Genomic DNA, 20,898 nt, shown 5'->3' with positions numbered 1-20,898 from the left:
AACTACAGAATACATATTTAACATAGTAGGGCTGGGAGATTCTGGGCCCCATCCGCTAGGCCAGGGGGAAAGGGCCTTGTGGGGAGCGGCCTTCATGCCCCACAGCCAGGCAATGTTCCTCTGGCCTCATGAGGAGCCTCTTCAGTGGGGCTGGGGAGTCTGAGCCCCACCCGCTAGGCCAGGGGGAAAGGGCCTTGTGGGGAGCGGCCTTCATGCCCCACAGCCAGGCAATGTTCCTCTGGCCTCATGAGGAGCCTCTTCAGTGGGGCTGGGAGATTCTGGGCCCCATCCGCTAGGCCAGGGGGAAAGGGCCTTGTGGGGAGCGGCCTTCATGCCCCACAGCCAGGCAATGTTCCTCCGGCCTCATGAGGAGCCTCTTCAGTGGGGCTGGGGAGTCTGAGCCCCACCCGCTAGGCCAGGGGGAAAGGGCCTTGTGGGGAGCGGCCTTCATGCCCCACAGCCAGGCAATGTTCCTCCGGCCTCATGAGGAGCCTCTTCAGTGGGGCTGGGAGTGTCTGAGCCCCACCCGCTAGGCCTGGTGGAAAGGGCCTTGCGGGGAGCGGCCTTCACGCCCCACAGCCAGGCAATATTCCTCCAGCTTCATGAGGAGCCTCTTCAGTGGGGCTGGGAGAGTCTGAGCCCCACCCCCCAGGCCAGGTGGAAAGGGCCTTGCAGGCAGCGGCCTTCACGCCCCACAGCCAGGCAATGTTCCTCCGGCCTCATGAGGAGCATCTTCAGTGGGGCTGGGGAGTCTGAGCCCCACCCACTAGGCCAGGGGGAAAGGGCCTTGCGGGGAGCGGCCTTCACGCCCCACAGCCAGGCAATGGCGGCCTCAGGAGGAGCCTCTTCAGTGGGGCTGGGGAGTCTGAGCCCCACCCCCTAGGCCAGGTGGAAAGGGCCTTGCGGGGAGCGGCCTTCAGGCCCCACAGCCGGGCTTTGCTCTGGCAGCTGTTCCAACACGTGATGTTGATGGGCAACCATAAAGAAAAGGTTTTCTCCTTAACCTTTTGTGAGTATTATTCTATCTATGACCTATAGGACCCAGCCAGGCAGAGGTAGCATCAAAGTGCTCCTTGCAGAGGTAGATTATTGAGATTCCCGCATTGCAGGGGGTTGGACTAGATGACCCTTGGGGGTACCTTCCAGTGCTATATTTCTATGGTTCTGTTATTCTATATATTGGAAGAACATGCACCACAGCCCCTTGTGGACAGCAGCTTCACGCTGCAATGCTCAGGCAAAGTTTTAAAAAGTTTCACAAATCTTATTGCATCATCTCTCAGTGGGCCACTGAATTAATAACCAGCTCATAAGCTTACATGAACAGTGGCTGGCAATTTGCCTGGAGAACTAAGCAATGCTCATCCTGATCAAGATTTGAAAGACTATGGGGGAGTTGATATGGTGTCAGGGGTGTTTCAGTTGTAAGAAGTGTGAAATAGCTGGCAGTATGGTGTAATGGTTAGTGTGTGGGACAAAGGTTAGCCTCACAATTGTTGTTTGTTAAGGGTGCTTTGTAATAAGCAGTTGATGCTCCTCACACACACCCCAAAACAGTGCTGATCTTCACTCCCCATTTCTTCCTGATGCCGATATTGGGCCAGTGAGGTGATTAATGCCTCCTTGTGAGAGAAAGTGGCCCCCGTCACCTCAAGAAACATTTCTTTAACTCGGAAAATCTACCAGCCAGTTGCTAATCTCCCCTTCTTGGGCAAGGTTCTTGAGCAGGTGGTTGTAGACCAGATCCAGGTGCTGTTGAAGAAAACTGATTTTCTAGATCCACTTCAGTTGGGGTTTTGGCCCAGAAACTACTTGGGCAGCCTTGTACAATGATCTCTGTTGGGAGAGAGACAGGGGAAAGGTGTCGGTGTTAATACTCCTTGACCTCTCTCAGTGACTTTCGATACCGTCAACCATAATATCTTTCTGGGCTCCCATTGAACACTGTTTAGAAACTTCAGCTGGTGCAGAGGCATATTGTCACTGGGGCAAGCATATTACACCAATCCTGGCCTGACTGCAAGGGCTGAAAATTAGTTTCTGGGCCCAATTCTAAGTGCTGGTTTTGACCCACAAAGGCTTAAACAGCTCAGAACCGCAGTACCTCGAGGACTGCCTCTCTCCATATGAACCTACCCGGATCATGAGATCATCCTCTGAGGTCCTTCTTCATGCGCCTCTTCCATGAGAGGTCAGAAAAGTGGCAACGCGAGAATGGGCCATTTTATTTTATTTTTGCAGTGGCTCCCCATTTGTGGAATGTTCTCCCCAGGGAGATATGGCTGGCACCTTCATTATACACATTTAGGCTCCTGGCAAAAGCATTCCTCTTCAACCAGGCCTTTGAAATTCGTGGCAGGTGGTGCGTAAGGCAACGTACAAGTGTCCTGATCCACAGGGATTCAGACCACTGCAAATAAGTTAATAGTCCAGGCAAGGGGGAGATCAGCAGTCCCAAGAAGGCAGAGCACAAGAGGGACTCAGCTGTGAGTTTTCAGGACCACGGCCAGTGATTCTGCTGCTAAGACAGACCATGCAAATTTCAAAAATAGGTACCCACCAAGAAGTTGTTCCAGTAACAACAAAAAAGAAGTGGTGGTACTGCGTACCCTTCAGTATCCTCTGGGGGGTTGTTGTTGTTGTTGTTGTTGTTGTTGTTGTTGTTGTTCCCCAATTTGGAGCCTTCCAGCTGTTCATAGAATCCTAGAATCCTAGAGTTAGAAGAGACCACAAGGGCCATCCAGTCCAACCCCCTGCCAAGCAGGAAACACCATCAAAGCATTCCTGACAGATGGCTGTCAAGCCTCCGCTTAAAGACCTCCAAAGAAGGAGACTCCACCACACTCCTTGGCAGCAAATTCCACTGCCGAACAGCTCTTACTGTCAGGAAGTTCTTCCTAATGTTTAGGTGGAATCTTCTTTCTTGTAATTTGAATCCATTGCCCCATGTCCGCTTCCCTGGAGCAGCAGAAAACAACCTTTCACCCTCCTCTATATGACATCCTTTGATATATTTGAACATGGCTATCATATCACCCCTTAACCTTCTCTTCTCCAGGCTAAACATACCCAGCTCCTTAAGCCGTTCCTCATAAGGAAGAAGCTACAAACCAGCCTTTGCCCACCTGGTGTCCTCCAGATGCTTGGGACTACAATTCCCATGAGCCCCAGCAAGCTTCTGGATCCCTAAGCCGTTCCTCATAAGGCATCGTTTCCAGGCCTTTGACTATTTTGGTTGCCCTCTTCTGGACACGTTCCAGCTTGTCAGTATCCTTCTTGAACTGTGGTGCCCAGAACTGGACACAGTATTCCAGGTGAGGTCTGACCAGAGCGGAATACAGTGGTACTATTACTTCCCTTGATCTAGATGCTTTACTCCTATTGATGCAGCCCAGAATTGCATTGGCTTTTTTAGCTGCTGCATCGCACTGTTGACTCATGTCAAGTTTATGGTCTACCAAGACTCCTAGATCCTTTTCACATGTACTGCTCTCAAGCCAGGTGTCACCCATCCTGTATTTGTGCCTTTCATTCCCCCCCCCAAGTGTAGTACTTTACATTTCTCCCTGTTAAAATTCATCTTGTTTGCTTTGGCCCAGTTCTCTAATCTGTTAAGGTCATTTTGAAGTGTGATCCTATCCTCTGGGGTATTAGCCACCCCTCCCAATTTGGTGTCATGTGCAAACTTGATCAGGGTGCCTCAAGCCCATCATCCAAGTCATTGATAAAGATGTTGAATAAGACTGGGCCCAAGACAGAACCCTGTGGCACCCCACTAGTCACTTCTCTCCAGGATTAAGAGGAGCCGTTAATGAAGTACCCTTTGGGTTCAGTCAGTCAGCCTGTTACAAATCCACTGAATGGTAGCATTGTCTAGCTCATATTTTACCAGCTTCTTTACAAGAATATCATGGGGCACTTTGTCAAAGGCCTTGCTGAAATCAAGATAGGCTACATCCACAGCATTCCCTTCATCTACCAGGTTTGTAATTCTGTCAAAAAATGAGATCAGATTGGTCTGACATGACTTATTTTTCAGAAACCCATGCTGACTTTTAGCGATCACAGTGTTCCTTTCTAGGTGCTCACAGACCGTTTGCTTAATGATCTGCTCTAGAAACTTTCCTGGTATTGATGTCAGGCTGACTGGGCAGTAATTGTTTGGGTCCTCAACATTTGCCCTCCTCCAGTCTGCTGGGACTTCGCCTGTTCTCCAGGAATTCTCACTGGAATTACTGCCAGTGGTTCTGAAATCACCTCTGCCAGTTCTTTTAATATTCTTGGGTGTAGTTCATCTGGCCCTGGAGACTTGAATACATCAAAAGTAGCCAAGTATTCTTGTACTACCTCCTTACTTATTCTGGGCTGTGTTTCCCCTACAGAATCATCTGCTCCATATTCTTCAGGTCGGGCATTGTTTTCTTTTTTGGAGAAGACTGAGGCAAAGAAGGCATTGAGGAGTTCTGCCCTTTCTCTGTCCCCTGTTCACATTTCACCATCTTCTCCTCTAAGTGACCCCACTGTTTCCTTGTTCTTCCTTTTGCTACGGACATACCCATAAAAGCCCTTTTTATTGCTTTTAACCTCTCTAGGAAGCCTGAGTTCATTCTGTGCTTTAGCTTTTCTGACTTTGTCTCTACACGTGCCGGCTATTTGCTTGAATTCTTCTTTGGTGATTTCCCCCTTTTTCCATTTTTTGTATGTATCCCTTTTAAATCTTAACTCAGTTAAAAGTTCTTTAGATAGCCACCCTGGCTTCTTTAGGCACCTTCCATGTTTTCGTCTCATTGGTACTGCTTGAAGTTGTGCTTTTAATATCTCCCTTTTAACAAACTCCCATCCATCATGAACTCCCTTCCCTTTTGGTATTACTGACCATGGGATCACACCCAGCGTTTTCTGAAGTCGGCTTTCTTAAAGTCTAGAATTTGAGTCTTAGTATGCTTGGTTGCTCCTTTCTGCTGTATAATAAACTCCAGAAGAGCATGATCACTCCCACCTAATGATCCTGCCACTTCTACCCCACTTACCAAGTCATCACTATTGGTTAGGACCAGATCTAAAATGGCTGATCCTCTTGTTGCTTCTCCCACTTTCTGGACAATGAAATTGTCTGCAAGGCCAGTGAGGAATCTGTTCGACCTTGTGCTCTTGGCTGAGTTTGACATCCAACAAATATCAGGATAGTTGAAATCCCCCATTACCAATTATCTGCCCATTGTTGATCTCAGATTCTCACCATCCATGGCAATTGGCCAAGCCGACTGGAGCTGATGGGAGCTGCAGCAACTTCTAGAGGGCACAAGGTTGGAGAATGCTGCTGGGAGAGATGGGCTGGCTACTATGCACCAGAACACTACACATTGCTGAGCCATTTCTTCGTAAGTTAAGGATAAAGCAAGAAGGGAGTGATAATTGCACCCTGCAGACTGAAGTAACTGTGTCGGTGTTTAAAACCTTAAAGTGTGTGTAGGCTTCACTGGCATTTACTGGGGATTAAGGGAATAGGAAAGGAACTGCTGTTAAGCAACCTCGCAGCACTGAAAGGAAAACAGCCATAAGGGAGGCGATCCATGTGGCAAGATCTGCCAAGAAGAACATCTTAGAATGCAACAGATCTCTGGCTCAGCTGGCTGATTCCTCGCAGTGGGGTGGGTGGTAGAGATTACTCGGAGCAATGACAGTGATGGATTGGGACTGCATTCCTTTGTCTCTCTCTTTAAATCCTGAATAAATTACGTGGTAAGGACTGTTCTTGTTACCTGTTTCTTCTTTCCGCTACTGGAAGAAGGAAAGGATTCCCTAAGCCTTGACACTTGTTGTTGTTGTTGTTGTTCAGTCGTTCAGTCGTGTCCGACTCTTCGTGACCCCATGGACCAGAGCACGCCAGGCACGCCTATCCTTCACTGCCTCTCGCAGTTTGGCCAAACTCATGTTAGTAGCTTCAAGAACACTGTCCAACCATCTCATCCTCTGTCGTCCCCTTCTCCTTGTGCCCTCCATCTTTCCCAACATCAGGGTCTTTTCTAGGGATTCTTCTCTTCTCATGAGGTGGCCAAAGTACTGGAGCCTCAACTTCAGGATCTGTCCTTCTAGTGAGTACTCAGGGCCGATTTCTTTGAGAATGGATAGGTTTGATCTTCTTGCAGTCCACGGGACTCTCAAGAGTCTCCTCCAGCACCATAATTCAAAAGCATCAATTCTACGGCGATCAGCCTTCTTTATGGTCCAGCTCTCACTTCCGTACATTACTACTGGGAAAACCATAGCTTTAACTATACGGACCTTTGTTGGCAAGGTGATGTCTTTGCTTTTTAAGATGCTGTCTAGGTTTGTCATTGCTTTTCTCCCAAGAAGCAGGCGTCTTCTAATTTCGTGACTGCTGTCACCATCTGCAGTGATCATGGAACCCAAGAAAGTAAAATCTCTCACTGCCTCCATTTCTTCCCCTTCTATTTGCCAGGAGGTGATGGGACCAGTGGCCATGATCTTAGTTTTTTTGATGTTGAGCTTCAGACCATATTTTGCGCTTTCCTCTTTCACCCTCATTAAAAGGTTCTTCAATTCCTCCTCACTTTCTGCCATCAAGGTTGTATCATCAGCATATCTGAGGTTGTTGATATTTTTTCCGGCAATCTTGATTCCGATTTGGGATTCATCCAGCCCAGCCTTTCGCATGATGAATTCTGCATATAAGTTAAATAAGCAGGGAGACAATATACAGCCTTGTCGTACTCCTTTCCCAATTTTGAACCAATCAGTTATTCCATATCCAGTTCTAACTGTAGCTTCTTGTCCCAAATGGAGATTTCTCAGGAGACAGGTGAGGTGATCCGGCACTCCCATTTCTTTAAGAACTTTCCATAGTTTGCTGTGGTCGACACAGTCAAATGCTTTTGCGTAGTCAATGAAGCAGAAGTAGATGTTTTTCTGGAACTCTCTAGCTTTCTCCATAATCCAGCGCATGTTTGCAATTTGGTCTCTGGTTCCTCTGCCCCTTCGAAATCCAGACTTGTTTTTAGGAGGTAACTTAATTATTGTTTGATTTTTATACCAATTTTATATATTTCATGTTAGCCACCCTGAGCCCATTCTTGGCCGGGGAGGGCAGGATACAAATAAAAGTTTATTATTATTATTATTATTAAGCATAGTCCATCAGTTTCATAAGCTGCTCCTACTTGATTGGTAATCTTTATTCTATCTACATCTGTGCATATAAAATTCTGGCTGCTGCTGTCGTGTACATAAATAAACTAGTCCGCTTTCTCGGGACCTCAGTCCCCATTATTCCTAGCAAAAAGGCTTCAGGGTTTGTTTGTTTTTGGAAATATCAGCTTAAATATCCATTCCACTTCATTATATATATTTTCCCCAAACCTTTCACCTTTTCACAGAACCACCACATATGATAAAACGACTCTTCCTCCTGTTGACATTTCCAGCATGTACTTGGCACATTCTTATACATCAGGGGTGGCCAACTCCCAAGAGACTGCAATCTACTCACAGAGTTAAAAACTGGCAGTGATCTACCCCCTTTTTGGGGGGGTTCAAGTCAAAGTTGTTGAGCTTTTTTTAGGAAGGGGGGAGGCCCATTTTGGGGGAGTTCGGGTCACACTTGTTGAGTTTTTTTCAGGGAGGAGGTAAAATGTTTGAGCTTTTTTTAAGGGGAGCCACAATCGTTCAGCCTCTTTGGAGGGATCCAATGATCTACCAGTGATCTACCCATAGCTGTCAACCTTCCATTTTTTTGCAGTGGGAAACAGCGCTGGAATAAGGGAATTTCCCGCCAAAAAAAGGGAAAGTTGACAGCTATGGATCTACTGCAGACATCCAGTGATCTACTGGTAGATCACGATCTACCTGTTGGACATGCCTGTTATACATCTTTGCTAGTTTATATGGTGTTAAGGGCCACCTATACATCATTTTCATATAGTTTTCTCTCAAGGTGTAACATGCAGTAAATATCAAATCTACCTTCCATGGCGAAAGAAATATGGAATCTTTCTAGAGCAAAGGTAATGCCCAGCTGCCTTAGAAACACATGGCTAGGAGTTTGAAGGTGTTCTACACCCCTCTAATCATTGGATCTAATAGGTGTTAGGATTTAATCAAGGCTTCTAATTCTTGGACTAGCCAGGCCATACCCAGGTGAGGAGATTGCTGCATGATGAGTCATTAAATGGCTTGGTGTGTGGCAACATATGGACGAGGCCTCCTCCCTAAACAGACAAAACCAGAGTTTGGAGCAGGGCTGAGCTCCAGTGATGAGACCGAGAGGCGAGAGAGAGAAAGCCATGCCGGGATCTCTGCTTGAATCCAAGGCTTTGGGTCTGGGAGAAACAAGACCCTCTTGAGGTGTTAATGCTGTTAAGCCCTCTAACGTAGGCTCAGGTTTCATATACGTGTAAATATGGCATAGATGAGCAAGATTAACTCCACCAAGTTAATTTTATATCACAATTTCAGTGCTTGGTTTGAAGTTAATGTATCTATCTTTGCCCACAGATTTAACTACTGTTCCCGGCAGAAAGAGAAAGGGTGCACTAATTTATATATTTGCATGGTAATTCCAGGAAAGCTTTTCAGTATGAAGCAGGTGAACAGAAGCATTTCTTCCTGATTTGTTGTTCAGTCGTTCAGTTGTGTCCGACTCTTCGTGACCCCATGGACCAGAGCCCGCCAGGCACACCTATCCTTCACTGCCTCTCGCAGTTTGGCCAAACTCATGTTAGTAGCTTCGAGAACACTGTCCAACCATCTCATCCTCTGTCGTCCCCTTCTCCTTGTGCCCTCCATCTTTCCCAACATCAGGGTCTTTTCTAGGGAGTCTTCTCTTCTCATGAGGTGGCCAAAGTACTGGAGCCTCAACTTCAGGATCTGTCCTTCTAGTGAGCACTCAGGGCTGATTTCTTTGAGAATGGATAGGTTTGATCTTCTTGCAGTCCATGGGACTCTCAAGAGTCTCCTCCTTCTTCCTGATGACTAAGGGCAAATGCTTAAAATAATAAGGCAGATAAAATCCAAACAATGCAATATAACAGCTTTATGGCATAAAACTTGAAGTAGTTAACTGTTGTTTGAGTTTCACGGAATTCTCCCTCTGTCTGGATCGTGATATTTTTTTATCATGCCTTTGAGCATCTCATAGAATCATAGAGTTGGAAGGGACCCCAAGGGTCATCAAGTCCTGCAATGCAGGAATCTCAACTAAAGAATCCAAGACAGGAGGCCATGCAACCTCCCGAGGAAGGAGAGTCCTCAACCTCTTGAGGGAGACAGTTCTAACTGTCAGAAAGTTCTTCCTGACGTTTAGCTGGAATCTCCTTTCTTGATGCCATTGGATCGAATCCTACCCTTTGGGGAAATGAACTTGCAAAGTGGGAGTGCGTTCAGTGTCCAGAAAGCAAAATCTTTGCACAGGTTAATGGAACATTTTTTAAGAATTGAAAGAGTTGACCTAGGACTGTAATAAAGGTAAAGGTAAAGGGACCCCTGACCATTAGGTCCAGTCGTGTCCGACTCTGGGGTTGCAGCCCTCATCTTGCGTTAATGGCCGAGAGAGCCAGCGTACAGCTTCTGGGTCATGTGGCCAGCATGACAAAGCTGCTTCTGGCGAACCAGAGCAGTGCACGGAAACGCCGTTTACCTGCCCGCCAGAGTGGTACCTATTTATCTACTTGCACTTTGATGTGGTTTCGAACTGCTAGGTGGGCAGGAACAGGGACCGAACAACGGGAGCTCACCCCATTGTGGGGTTCAAACCGCCAACCTTCTGATCAGCAAGCCCAAGGCTCTGTGGTTTAACCCACAGCGCCACCCGCGTCCCAGGACTGTAATAGTAATGCTTATTTTTGTATTTTTAGGCTGTGAGGTTGCCAGCAAAAGTCGTTATTGTTGTTGTGATTTAACAATTCAAAATACAACATTAAAAAGAGTTTGAAACAAATAGCAGTCAGAAGAATAGAGTGGGTCCTAAAACCATATAAACGTGCTGAAGGGAAGGGTAAAGAGTTGTGTCTTCAGCAAACAATGCAAACTGATTAATGAAGGCGCTGGGTGCCCCTTTGTGGGGAGACAATTGCACAGCTTTTTGTTGTTGTTTAGTCATGTCTGACTCTTCGTGACCCCATGGACCAGAGCACGCCAGGCACTCCTGTCTTCCACTGCCTCCCGCAGTTTGGTCAGACTCATGTTGGTAGCTTCAAGAACAGCCCAACCATCTCGTCCTCTGTCGTCCCCTTCTTGTACCCTCCATCTTTCTCAACATCAGGGTCTTTTCCAGGGAGTCTTCTCTTCTCACGAGGTGACCAAAGTCTTGGAGCCTTAGCTTCAGGATCTGTCCTTCCAGTGAGCACTCAGGGCTGATTTCCTTCAGAATGGATAGGTTTGATCTTCTTGCAGTCCATGGGACTCTCAAGAGTCTCCTCCAGCACCATAATTCAAAAGCATCAATTCTTCGCCAATCAACCTTCTTTATGGTCCAGCTCTCACTTCCATACATCACTACAGTGGTGCCTCACAAGACGAAATTAATTCGTTCCGCAAGTGCTGTCGTATAGCGGAAATTTTGTCTTGCGAAGCATGGTCAGAGGAAGCGCGGTTTTACGAAAAAAACAACAACCGCAAAACGTTTTCGTTTTTTGAGTCACGGCCATAGGGAAATTCATCTTGTGAGTCACCCTTTCATTAGCGAATGCCTTTCGTCTAGTGAGTTTTTCGTCTAGCAAGGCATTCGTCTAGCGAGGTACCACTGTACTGGGAAAACCATGCACAGCTTAGGAACTGCAACAGAGCATGGCCCCTCTTCCATTCTCTGTTGGAACTACCACCATTTTAGCACCTGAGAGAGTCTGTAGTGAAGGATGTAGCCTGTCAGAAGTAGCCCAGCTACTCACGGGGAGAGGGAAAGAGGAAGCCCTGCTCAGAAGCAGGACAGGGAGAGCTGCTCTTTGAGGGAAGACAGCTCACGAAGCTATAGGGAACCCGAGCCCCTTTTGCAAACGGACCCCTCCTCCTCATCATCCAGCTTATCACAGGAATTGTCTCCAAGCGAGGGAGCGGAGCAAGGGCTCCGTGACACTGCTGAAAGACCCAGCACCACCAGCCAGACAAGATCGGACAGAAGCCCACAGCTTCCAACACAGGCACAGCGCAGGGGGGCTAGAGGACCCAGGAGACATCGTTTCAGGGTGCCGAAAATCTGATGTTGGGCGGGGAGCCGAAGGAATGTACTTCCGGATTCTGATAGTGATTGAACGGTCATGTTTTTGACTAGCTCCGCTTGTAAATAGCTATGCTTAATAAATAGCTTCAGTTTTCAAAAGAGGCTCTGTTGTTACTCATGAGCAGTACTGGGGAAGATCCTGACATAGCCTTTCATTGAGAGCCAGTGTGGTGCAGTGGTTAAGAGCAGTAGACTCGTAATCTGGGGAACCGGGTTCACGTCTCCACTCCTCCACGTGCAGCTGCTGGGTGACCTTGGGCTAGTCACACTTCTCTGAAGTCTCTCAGCCCCACTCACCTCACAGAGTGTTTGTTGTGGGGGAGGAAGGGAAAGGAGGATGTTAGCCGCTTTGAGACTCCTTAAGGGGAGTGAAAGGCGGGATATCAAGTCCAAACTCTTCTTCTTCTTCTTCTTCTTCTTCTTCTTCTTCTTCTTCTTCTTCTTCTTCTTTCAGATATTTCAGGGCATCTCCCCCCTGACCTTTGTGCTGAAGCAATCCTTCTTGGAAACATTTAATTGACTCTTTCACACATTGCACAATGGGTGTGTGGCCTAGATGGACAGATAAACAACTGATTAGCAACTGTTGTCAAACCTTTATTAAGGCTTCAAGGAATTACGATCCCTCCCCCGGTGGCAGTCAAAGGCAGATAGCTGAAAGAGTTCTTACCATGCAATTTATTCAGTATTCATAAAGAGAGACAAAAGAACGCTGTCTCAACAATAATGGTGTTGCTCCAACTGAGCTCCTCCACCCTCCCTTCCTAGCAACAGCACTTCCCCTTATGGTGGTATACAAATTTAATAAACACACAAACAAGCAAGCAAACAAACAATTCTTGCTCAGGCTTACACTTCCTATTTCTTCTTTGACTTGTTACGGAAATTACCGGGGTAGAGGCTGCTCAGCTCCCGGTCCTACGGAGGAAGCCCGTGGTTCGCTGCGGAGGCAATGGAGACCAGCCGGAGATTGGAGCAAAAGCAAAGGAGTTTATTGCGCAACAAGGTTCAGGAGGATCCGAACCCCGAACAAAGGGTGTCACAGACTTTTAAAACTTCCCGCACTTGCCCAGGATACATAGCGAAATACATCACAGAAACGTCATGGAAGGGAGGGGGAAAGAGGAGGTTCTAGCAGAATTTACATACAGGTAAACAAGTTTTACATATCAGGAAGGATGGCAGGAACCGGTGAATGGATTTAGGGTGGGTGCAATATACATTGAGAGTTTCCACTGGGAGAGAACAATAGGAAACTCCTGAGAGGATGTCTGCTACCATGGCAACTGATCGGAGGGTGCTTGGGTGGATTACTGGGATGGGTGCATTTCCTCTTGCACCTGGATGAGTACATGATCCCTCACTTAGAGGATTATGAAAGTCACTGAGATGGAAGTCCAAAAATCATACAGTTTCAAAATAATAAACTTCTGATGATCGGAGGATGGCGGGGACCGAGGGGCTAGAAAGGTTATTTCCTAAGGAGAAGATAGACACCAGAATCGAGCAAATCGGACATTGCATTCAGGAGTTATGGATTTTTACAATAATAAACATTTTGAGCTGTCAAACGGGCCACCCAGAGTCCAAATTGTCCAGTTGCTACATTGTAACGAGTTATAATTAATAACCTCCCTTGCTGGATACATTTTAGTTTCAGTTCCATTGTTCTCGCAGCAGGGAGCCTGTCAATACCCACTTAGCGTGCAGTCAAGCGTGAAGGTGTTGAGTACATCACTGAACGTTCCATTTTGCAGGCTGAGCTGAATGCATGCTCCTGATTGGTGGGCTTGCCGTTCATTGAGAAAATGGCGTGTACGAGGAGCGCTTTTGACAGGAGCGCTTCTCGGAGGCTTTTTTCGGGGCGCATTTCGGGACTTTTGGGGAAACCCTTTATCGCGAGGGTTTATGTGGGTGCTTGTGCAACTAGTGTGAAGGGGAATGGCAGGAACAGGGGGGAAATGGATGCCCCGCTCATCGTCGGGGGGGTAGAAAGGAGTGCAGCTTTACAGTCCCGCACTCGCTGGCATGAAGACCTCGCGGTGAGGCCGCGCGGTGGGGAAGGTGACGGCTGGAACTTTTCCCTATCAGACTGTAACACAGAACATGTTTTTCATTCTGAATGAGTGTCAGGCAAAAGTAGCTTCTTAACATAGGCACAAAGAGAGAGATAGCACAAGTTCCTTCGCACATGGCAACCTGCAACCTACATCAAATGGATTGAGTTACCAACGAAGTATATATATGAATCCAGCGCATGTTTGCAATTTGGTCTCTAGTTCCTCTGCCTCTTCAAAATCCAGCTTGCACTTCTGGGAGTTCTGGCCTGGCGTGCTCTGGTCCATGGGGTCACGAAGAGTCGGACACGACTAAATGACTAAACAACAACAACAAAACAACAATATATGAATCTGAGGAAATAAAACTCTCTGACTCAGCCTTAGAAGACTGGAGGACTAGGCTCAGCCAATAGGGGTGAGGTGTGTATGTGCCGGCCAGGGATGGTGGGAGTTGAAGTTCAAAGCCCCTGAAGGGCAGCAGCTTGACGAAGTATGGAACCACCAATTGCCAGCAGCAGAACAACACACATAGTTCCACTTGTAGCCTGAAATGAGCCTTTTCCTCTTCACTGCTTTATGGCAACCCCCTACCCTCGAGATCCCCATACTTTAGAGGCTCCCCAAAGTGTGTCAGGCTGGGGCTGGTGGTGATCTGCTGGAGGGTCCCACTCCCATTGGCTCCTCCTCTGGCTGGGGCTGGTGGGACTTTCTGTAAACACCTGGAGGGCACCAGGTTGGACAAGGCTGTTTTGCATGATACTGGGATGCAAGACAAGGTTGCACAAGCCATTCCTTAGAGTCCCACTTCAAGTAAGGTTGATTTGATTCCCCCCCGACCCCACACTGTTCCCGTTCTTTATTGTCCACCCTTGTTCCTGGTGTAAATCTTCTTCCCACCCCTTCTTCTTCCCTGGCTGGGGTGGAGAAGATGTTTTGTGGTTTGCCTCAGGGACCAAATTGTCTTGTGCCAGCCACAAGCACCTGGCTGCCCTCTGTGAGAACAGGATGCTAGACAAGATGGGCAATTGAAACGATCCTGATATTATATTCTCATCAGTGGCGTAGCAAGGGAGGGGCGATAGGGGCGGGGCGCCCCAGATTCCAGGGGAGGGGGTGACACTCGGCGGCCCCTCCTGCCACTCCCTGCCACCCGGCACTCCGTCCATGCTGCTTCACGGATGACCGGGGGTGCCCCACGAGCCACCGGTCGCCACGGGAGCAGCAGCGCTGGGCCGGATGCACTGCACATGCCCGGAAATTCCAGGCATCCACAGTGCATCCGAGTCTGTGCCACTGCTCCCGTGGCGACCGAGCAAACCGCTCGGCGGGTCACCCGGTCGCCGCAGGAGCAGCAGTGCTGGACCGGATGGACTGCACATGCGCGACATTTCCGTGCATGCACAGCCCGTCTGGCGTGCGCCACGATGCCCCGCCCCCAGGGGGTGCCTCCGCGCACCATCCCGGGCAGCCAAGAGGCTTCCTCGGCGCCTGATTCTCATGCCCCCGCCAGCAGCAGGAGAGGAGCAGTAGCTGGGTCAACTGCAATCCGCAAAGCAGGTAAAACTTTTGTTTCCCTCTTCCTGCTTTGCTTTGCTACTTCTCCCCCACCTGAAGGGAGACGGAACGAATGGCGGCACATGGGGTGACAAGCGGTGGCCCCTCCCACCACTCCCACGCACCGTTGCTCCCTCCGTCACATGGCAGCAGCAGCGCACAGCCCGCCTCCAGCCAGTGGCGAAAAAAGCCGCTGAAAGAGGGCGCTTTCCCCCTTTCAGCAGCTTTTTTCGCCGCTCCGCTCCCAGAGCGGAGCCCGGGGGGAAGGAGAGGGGCGGGCCAGTGAGGGAAATGACACCCCCCTCGCTGGCCCTACCCATCTCCTTTCCCCGGGACGGCTCCGCTCACAGAGCACAGCGGGAGAGGGGCGGGCCAGCTGGCCCGGGCAGAGGCGTTGCTCCGTGCGCATGCATCATGACATCATGCGCATGGAGTGACGCCCCGCCCCCATGGGTGCTGCTTGGCTTGCCGCCCCCGGCAGCCCAGCGGCTAGCTACGCCCCTGGCCATGTTCAAATATATAAAAGGATGTCATCTAGAGGAGGGAGAAAGGTTGTTTTCTGCTGCTCCAGAGAAGCGGACACGGAGCAATGGATTCAAACTACAAGAAAGAAGATTCCACCTAAACATTAGGAAGAACTTCCTGACAGTAAGAGCTGTTCGGCAGTGGAATTTGCTACCAAGGAGTGTGGTGGAGTCTCCTTCTTTGGAGGTCTTTAAGCGGAGGCTTGACAGCCATCTGTCAGGAATGCTTTGATGGTGTTTCCTGCATGTTATGTTAGATGAGATATTGTTGCATTATATGACACACCCTTTCCATCCCTATGGTATTTTATATTTTTCTTTGCTGCAAGTTGCTGGGAAACCTTCAGGTGACAAGTGACAAATAAGTTTAATAAATGACAATAATGATAATGTTGAGTGGCCATATGTCTACTTAAGAACATAGAAGAGCCTGGTGGATCAGGCCAGTGACCCATCTACTCTGGCATTCTGCTCTCACAGATGTCTGTGGGGAACCAGGAAGCAGGATCTGAATGCAGCCTCATTCTCCTCTCGGACAATTTTTTTTAAAAATTGACATCCATATATATCATACACGATCTTATATACACATACAAAGAAAGGGTAATAGTAACAACATCTGGTGAACGCCGACGTGATACGCTACATATTCATACGAGGTTAGGGACAAAGCCTCTGGATCCACAAACGTACACGTTTCTCGTGAGTATGCAGACATTATTAGGAATTCAGGTATAGAAGCATGCAGAAAGTTTAGTCATTAAGGTTTTTAGTCAGGCAGGAATTCAGGAAACAGTTCTCATAGCTAAATCTTTTGTTATGGGATGTTTTCATGCAGGGATGTTATTGAGAAGATGGCTCATTCATTCAGTAGATTTCAAGGCACCCCCATCAGATTTCTCACTCCCAGAAAAAGGGGTCTCTCCCCCTTCGCTCTCAAAACTGCAGGCTGCAGCGTTAGAGCCTCAAAGAGATTCTTTGCTCACAGGAGAGGGGGAACTCACCCCTCCTCCTGTGCCATTAGTCTCCGAGGCAACAGTTTTGCTAGCTAATTCTCCAGGAGCAATTAGAATGTTCCTGTTCAGTCGTTCAGTCGTGTCCGACTCTTCGTGACCCCATGGACGCCTATCCTTCACTGCCTCCCGCAGTTTGGCCAAACTCATGTTAGTAGCTTCGAGAACACTGTCCAACCATCTTATCCTCTGTCGTCCCCTTCTCCTTGTGCCCTCCATCTTTCCCAACATCAGGGTCTTTTCTAGGGAGTCTTCTCTTCTCATGAGGTGGCCAAAGTACTGGAGCTTCAACTTCAGGATCTGTCCTTCCAGTGAGCACTCAGGGCTGATTTCTTTAAGGATGGATAAGTTTGATCTTTTTGCAGCCCATGGGACTCTCAAGAGTCTCCTCCAGCACCATAATTCAAAAGCATCAATTCTTCGGCGATCAGCCTTCTTGATGGTCCAGCTCTCACTTCCGTACATTACTACTGGGAAAACCATAGCTTTAACTATACGGACCTTTGTCGGCAAGGTGATGTCTTTGCTTTTTAAGATGCTGTCTAGGTTTGTCATTGCTTTCCTCCCAAGAAGCAGGCGTCTTCTAATTTCATGACTGCTGTCACCATCTGCAGTGATCATGGAACCCAAGAAAGTGAAATCTCTCACTGCCTCCATTTCTTCCCCTTCTATTTGCCAGGAGGTGATGGGACCAGTGGCCATGATCTTAGTTTTTTTGATGTTGAGCTTCAGACCATATTTTGCGCTCTCCTCTTTCACCCTCATTAAAAGGTTCTTTAATTCCTCCTCACTTTCTGCCATCAAGGTTGTATCATCAAGGTAGTATCACTTTCTGCCATCAAGGTAGTATCATCAGAATTAGAATGGCTTTCAGGGAAAAGCAGCTCAAAGGGCTTCAGGTTTTTCCAGATACGCAAGCGGCAAGGAGAGAGCAGGGCAGGCAGGCTTGCCGTGGGAAGTGGAATCTCCTGAGGGGATTTTGCTTCCTTCTGCTGTTGTCTCTGTTTAATGCCTGTCCCATTCAGAGAATTATTTTGAAAGTTTCTGCATCAGGCGAGCTTGCAGGCTCCCAGGAGGGGGAGCTTGTAAAAAAATAGTAGAGCAGCTTGCCCAAGGAAAGTTGTTATCTCTGATGTTTTTGGAGTTCTTTTTATGCAGTGTTACGGAAATTATGGGGGGGGGGGTCACCTAAGCAAAGTCTCCTCCTGAGTAAACTCATTTGGGGTATGGAGTGATGCCCTTAAGGGGACCCATCTCTCTGCCATGATCCAGTAGGCGAGAGACCACGTACACAGGGAGATGCCTCAGCTAGTAATCTCTGGGTGCTTCAGGAAGCCACTGGGCTAATATCCCTCAGCTGGAATCCCATTGTTCTCTCCCAGATAAGTGCTTAAGGTATCTTTGCCAATACTTAACACCCAATCACATTGGCTCAGGGCTATCTCCCTGATATTGCTCTGTTTCCCCCATATGCTAATCTTGTTTTTCCTGTTTTTCCTATATGTCAATCATGTATAACCCTTCCCTTTCGTGATGTAGTGATGATGTAGTAATGATGTTTCCAAACTGTATTCTGGGATATGATAGGAGTTTTTAAAAGTTCTTGTAACACTGCTCTGTGTGTGCAGTTTGACTGTAACCTATTGCGCAATAAACCCTGTCTTGTCCTTGCTCCAGTGGCTGGACTTCTTTTATTTAACTCCACAGAAACCAGTGGGCTTATCCCTAAGGGCCAGGTGGCTGGGCAGTTCCACACCTGGGATTTTCCGTTACATGCAGAAAAGTTTTAAACTGGATGCAAGAGAGAGAGGCTGGGTGTCACGTGGGCTCCCCATAAAGGAATTTTGCAGGATCACTGAGACAGGAGGAGAACAGGTAATTAGGCAAAAAATAGTCCATCTCAGATTTAGGAAAGGTTTTTGTTGGGCAATGCAAATGAGGGTGGCTGAGAAACAAAGGCAGCTTCCCCCTCCCCTTGTGTTCAGCGAGTGTGAGTGGGGGGGGGGGCTAGTTTTGAAATGGCATGGTTTGGCTTTTCCTCACGTGTTTGAGTACTTTGTTTGAATTGCTTTTAAACTCATTTTAAATTTCTTTTAAGCTTCAAGGTTTTTTATTGTTGCTATTAACTGAAGGGCACAATCAGAGAAATTTTCATTTTAGGGGACCCTGGGGCAAGGCAGAGTAAGGTTTGGGAAATCTTCCTTTAAAGAGATTGCAGGATAGGTGAGAAGGAGCTTATGGGAATGGTAGTGCAGGAATAGATTTAATTAATTAGGAAGATAGATTTTCCAGGGGTTGTTATTCTTATGCCATCGCAATTAAAGGGACCCTTGCCAGAACATACTGTAGGGCTGGTTCTCCCTCAATCTTCTGCTGGGAAAAAGAGGATTTTTAGGATCATTCCCTATGTGAATCTGTGGTGCAGGAAACAGGCAGTTTTGGGTTTACAGACTCTTCACGTTCCTTGCATCCTAGCATTTTGGCTGTGAGGTTATTCAGGAATCAGAACCAAAAACGCACATATTTATTAAATGGCAGGTCTTTTTAAGGTGTGCTGGACTCTGGAGCAGATCTTTCAGTAATCTCTGCCAAGCAGTGGCCCCCAGATTGGCCCACTAAAGAATCATCTTCAGTCTGGGGTGTCTGAGGGACTCAAAAAGCACATTGCAGTCCTTCCCATTCATGTTAACTTGTGGGGAAGGGACTTAATGAAGCAGTTTAATGAAAAAGTTAGTAATAAGTTAATTATAGATGAGAAGAGTTTAGTAAAAAGTTAATTATAGATAACTAGAGAACAATCATAAGTCTTTCTAAGCTCACTGCCTACCTATAGTGTGATGTTTTACAGACCCTATTTGAGAAAAACAGTTGCAATTTACTCAGGAGAAGTAATTAATTCTTAAGGCATTGGTAATTAATCATGTTTAGCATTTCACTAATTTTTTTGTATATCAGGCAAGTAAAGGTTGTTCAAGAAGGCTGATCGCCGAAGAATTGATGCTTTTGAATTATGGTGCTGGAGGAGACTCTTGAGAGTCCCATGGACTGCAAGAAGATCAGACTTATCCATCCTTAAAGAAATCACTCCTGAGCGCTCACTGGAAGGACAGATCCTGAAGTTGAGGCTCCAGTACTTTGGCCACCTCATGAGAAGAGAAGACTCCCTGGAAAAGACCCTGATGTTGGGAAAGACGGAGGGCACAAGGAGAAAGGGGACGACAGAGGATGAGATGGTTGGACAGTGTTCTCAAAGCGACTAGCCTGAGTTTGGCCAAACTGCGGGAGGCAGTGAAGGATAGGCGTGCCTGGCGTGCTCTGGTCCATGGGGTCACGAAGAGTCGGACACGACTGAACGACTGAACAACAACAACAAAAGGTTGTTACAATGTGATTTTTCCTAATCCTGATTTGATTACAAGCAAGCTTCCAGGTAATTTGAGTATTGTTTTTCACCATTCCGTTGTGTAAAAAAGTTTTACCACTAGGCATGATATGGCACAGGCTTTGAAGCTATTTAGGAAACGCCATCTAGAGGTTTATCTGGCGCATTACAAGAGTTTTGCACCTGCATGGCTGGAATAAATTTTGAACAATTTGGCTTAATTTTAATTTGCATATTACTCCTGAAAAAGTTCAGCTACAGAAGTCATTCTTATATTTGGACTATAAACATATTCTCATTCACAGATACTACAAATTAAGGTGGCAGGTTCCCTTTTCTTAATTTCAGTTATTCTATTCTTTTGTTTGAAGCTTTGAGATTTAAGCAGAACTTTGAGCAGAACTAGTTTTTAGCAGAACTGGTTAACATCAGTAACACAGGCAATATTTTAAAGGGCTAATGCCAGGAAGGAATCTCTTTGTCTTTAATCCTCATCTCCATGGCTGGCCAACAACAGGAAATTCAGAAGCACAGGCAGCTAAAGAGAAAGCTTTTTTTTGCTAATTTAGAATAGATTTCTCTAGCACATATGCTAAGTTTTATTGTTAATATTGCAGTATATTTAAAATTAGAGAGAGAAGTAAAGTTTTGATATTTAGATTTAGTTGATATAGTGATCCCTCTGCCACTGAGGGAATAGGAGAGAATGGTTTATGCAGTTGCAAACAGCTTTAACAGATTATGTGGGGGAAAGATTTCTTATCATATTCCATCAGATCCTCATCTGTTTGCTTTTGATCTAATTAAGTTTATTCTATAATTGCACAGCATCCTTTGCAAGATGCTCTTATAATTTTTTATTGATCGAGGTCCAAGATTAACTGTAGTAATTTTAGCACTTCAAGAATTCCTAATGCAGGATATTAATATTATTTTAGATAGTCAGTATATTTGTCCGGTTATTTACTTTTCTTTCAGGATCTATATCACACCAAACATAGCTGAAGTTTGTTTCTAACATGGCAACAATTATTACAAACATGCAGTTGCCAGCTTTATATTGCTCATATTAGATCACATCAGTCCTTTCCTGGACTTTTATCACAAGGCAATGCTAAGGCTGATGTGATGT

The sequence above is a fragment of the Lacerta agilis genome, chromosome 5, assembly GCF_009819535.1.
Source record: "Lacerta agilis isolate rLacAgi1 chromosome 5, rLacAgi1.pri, whole genome shotgun sequence".
NCBI classification, from domain to species: Eukaryota; Metazoa; Chordata; class Lepidosauria; order Squamata; family Lacertidae; genus Lacerta; species Lacerta agilis.
Note: the sequence above shows the minus strand (reverse complement) of the source record.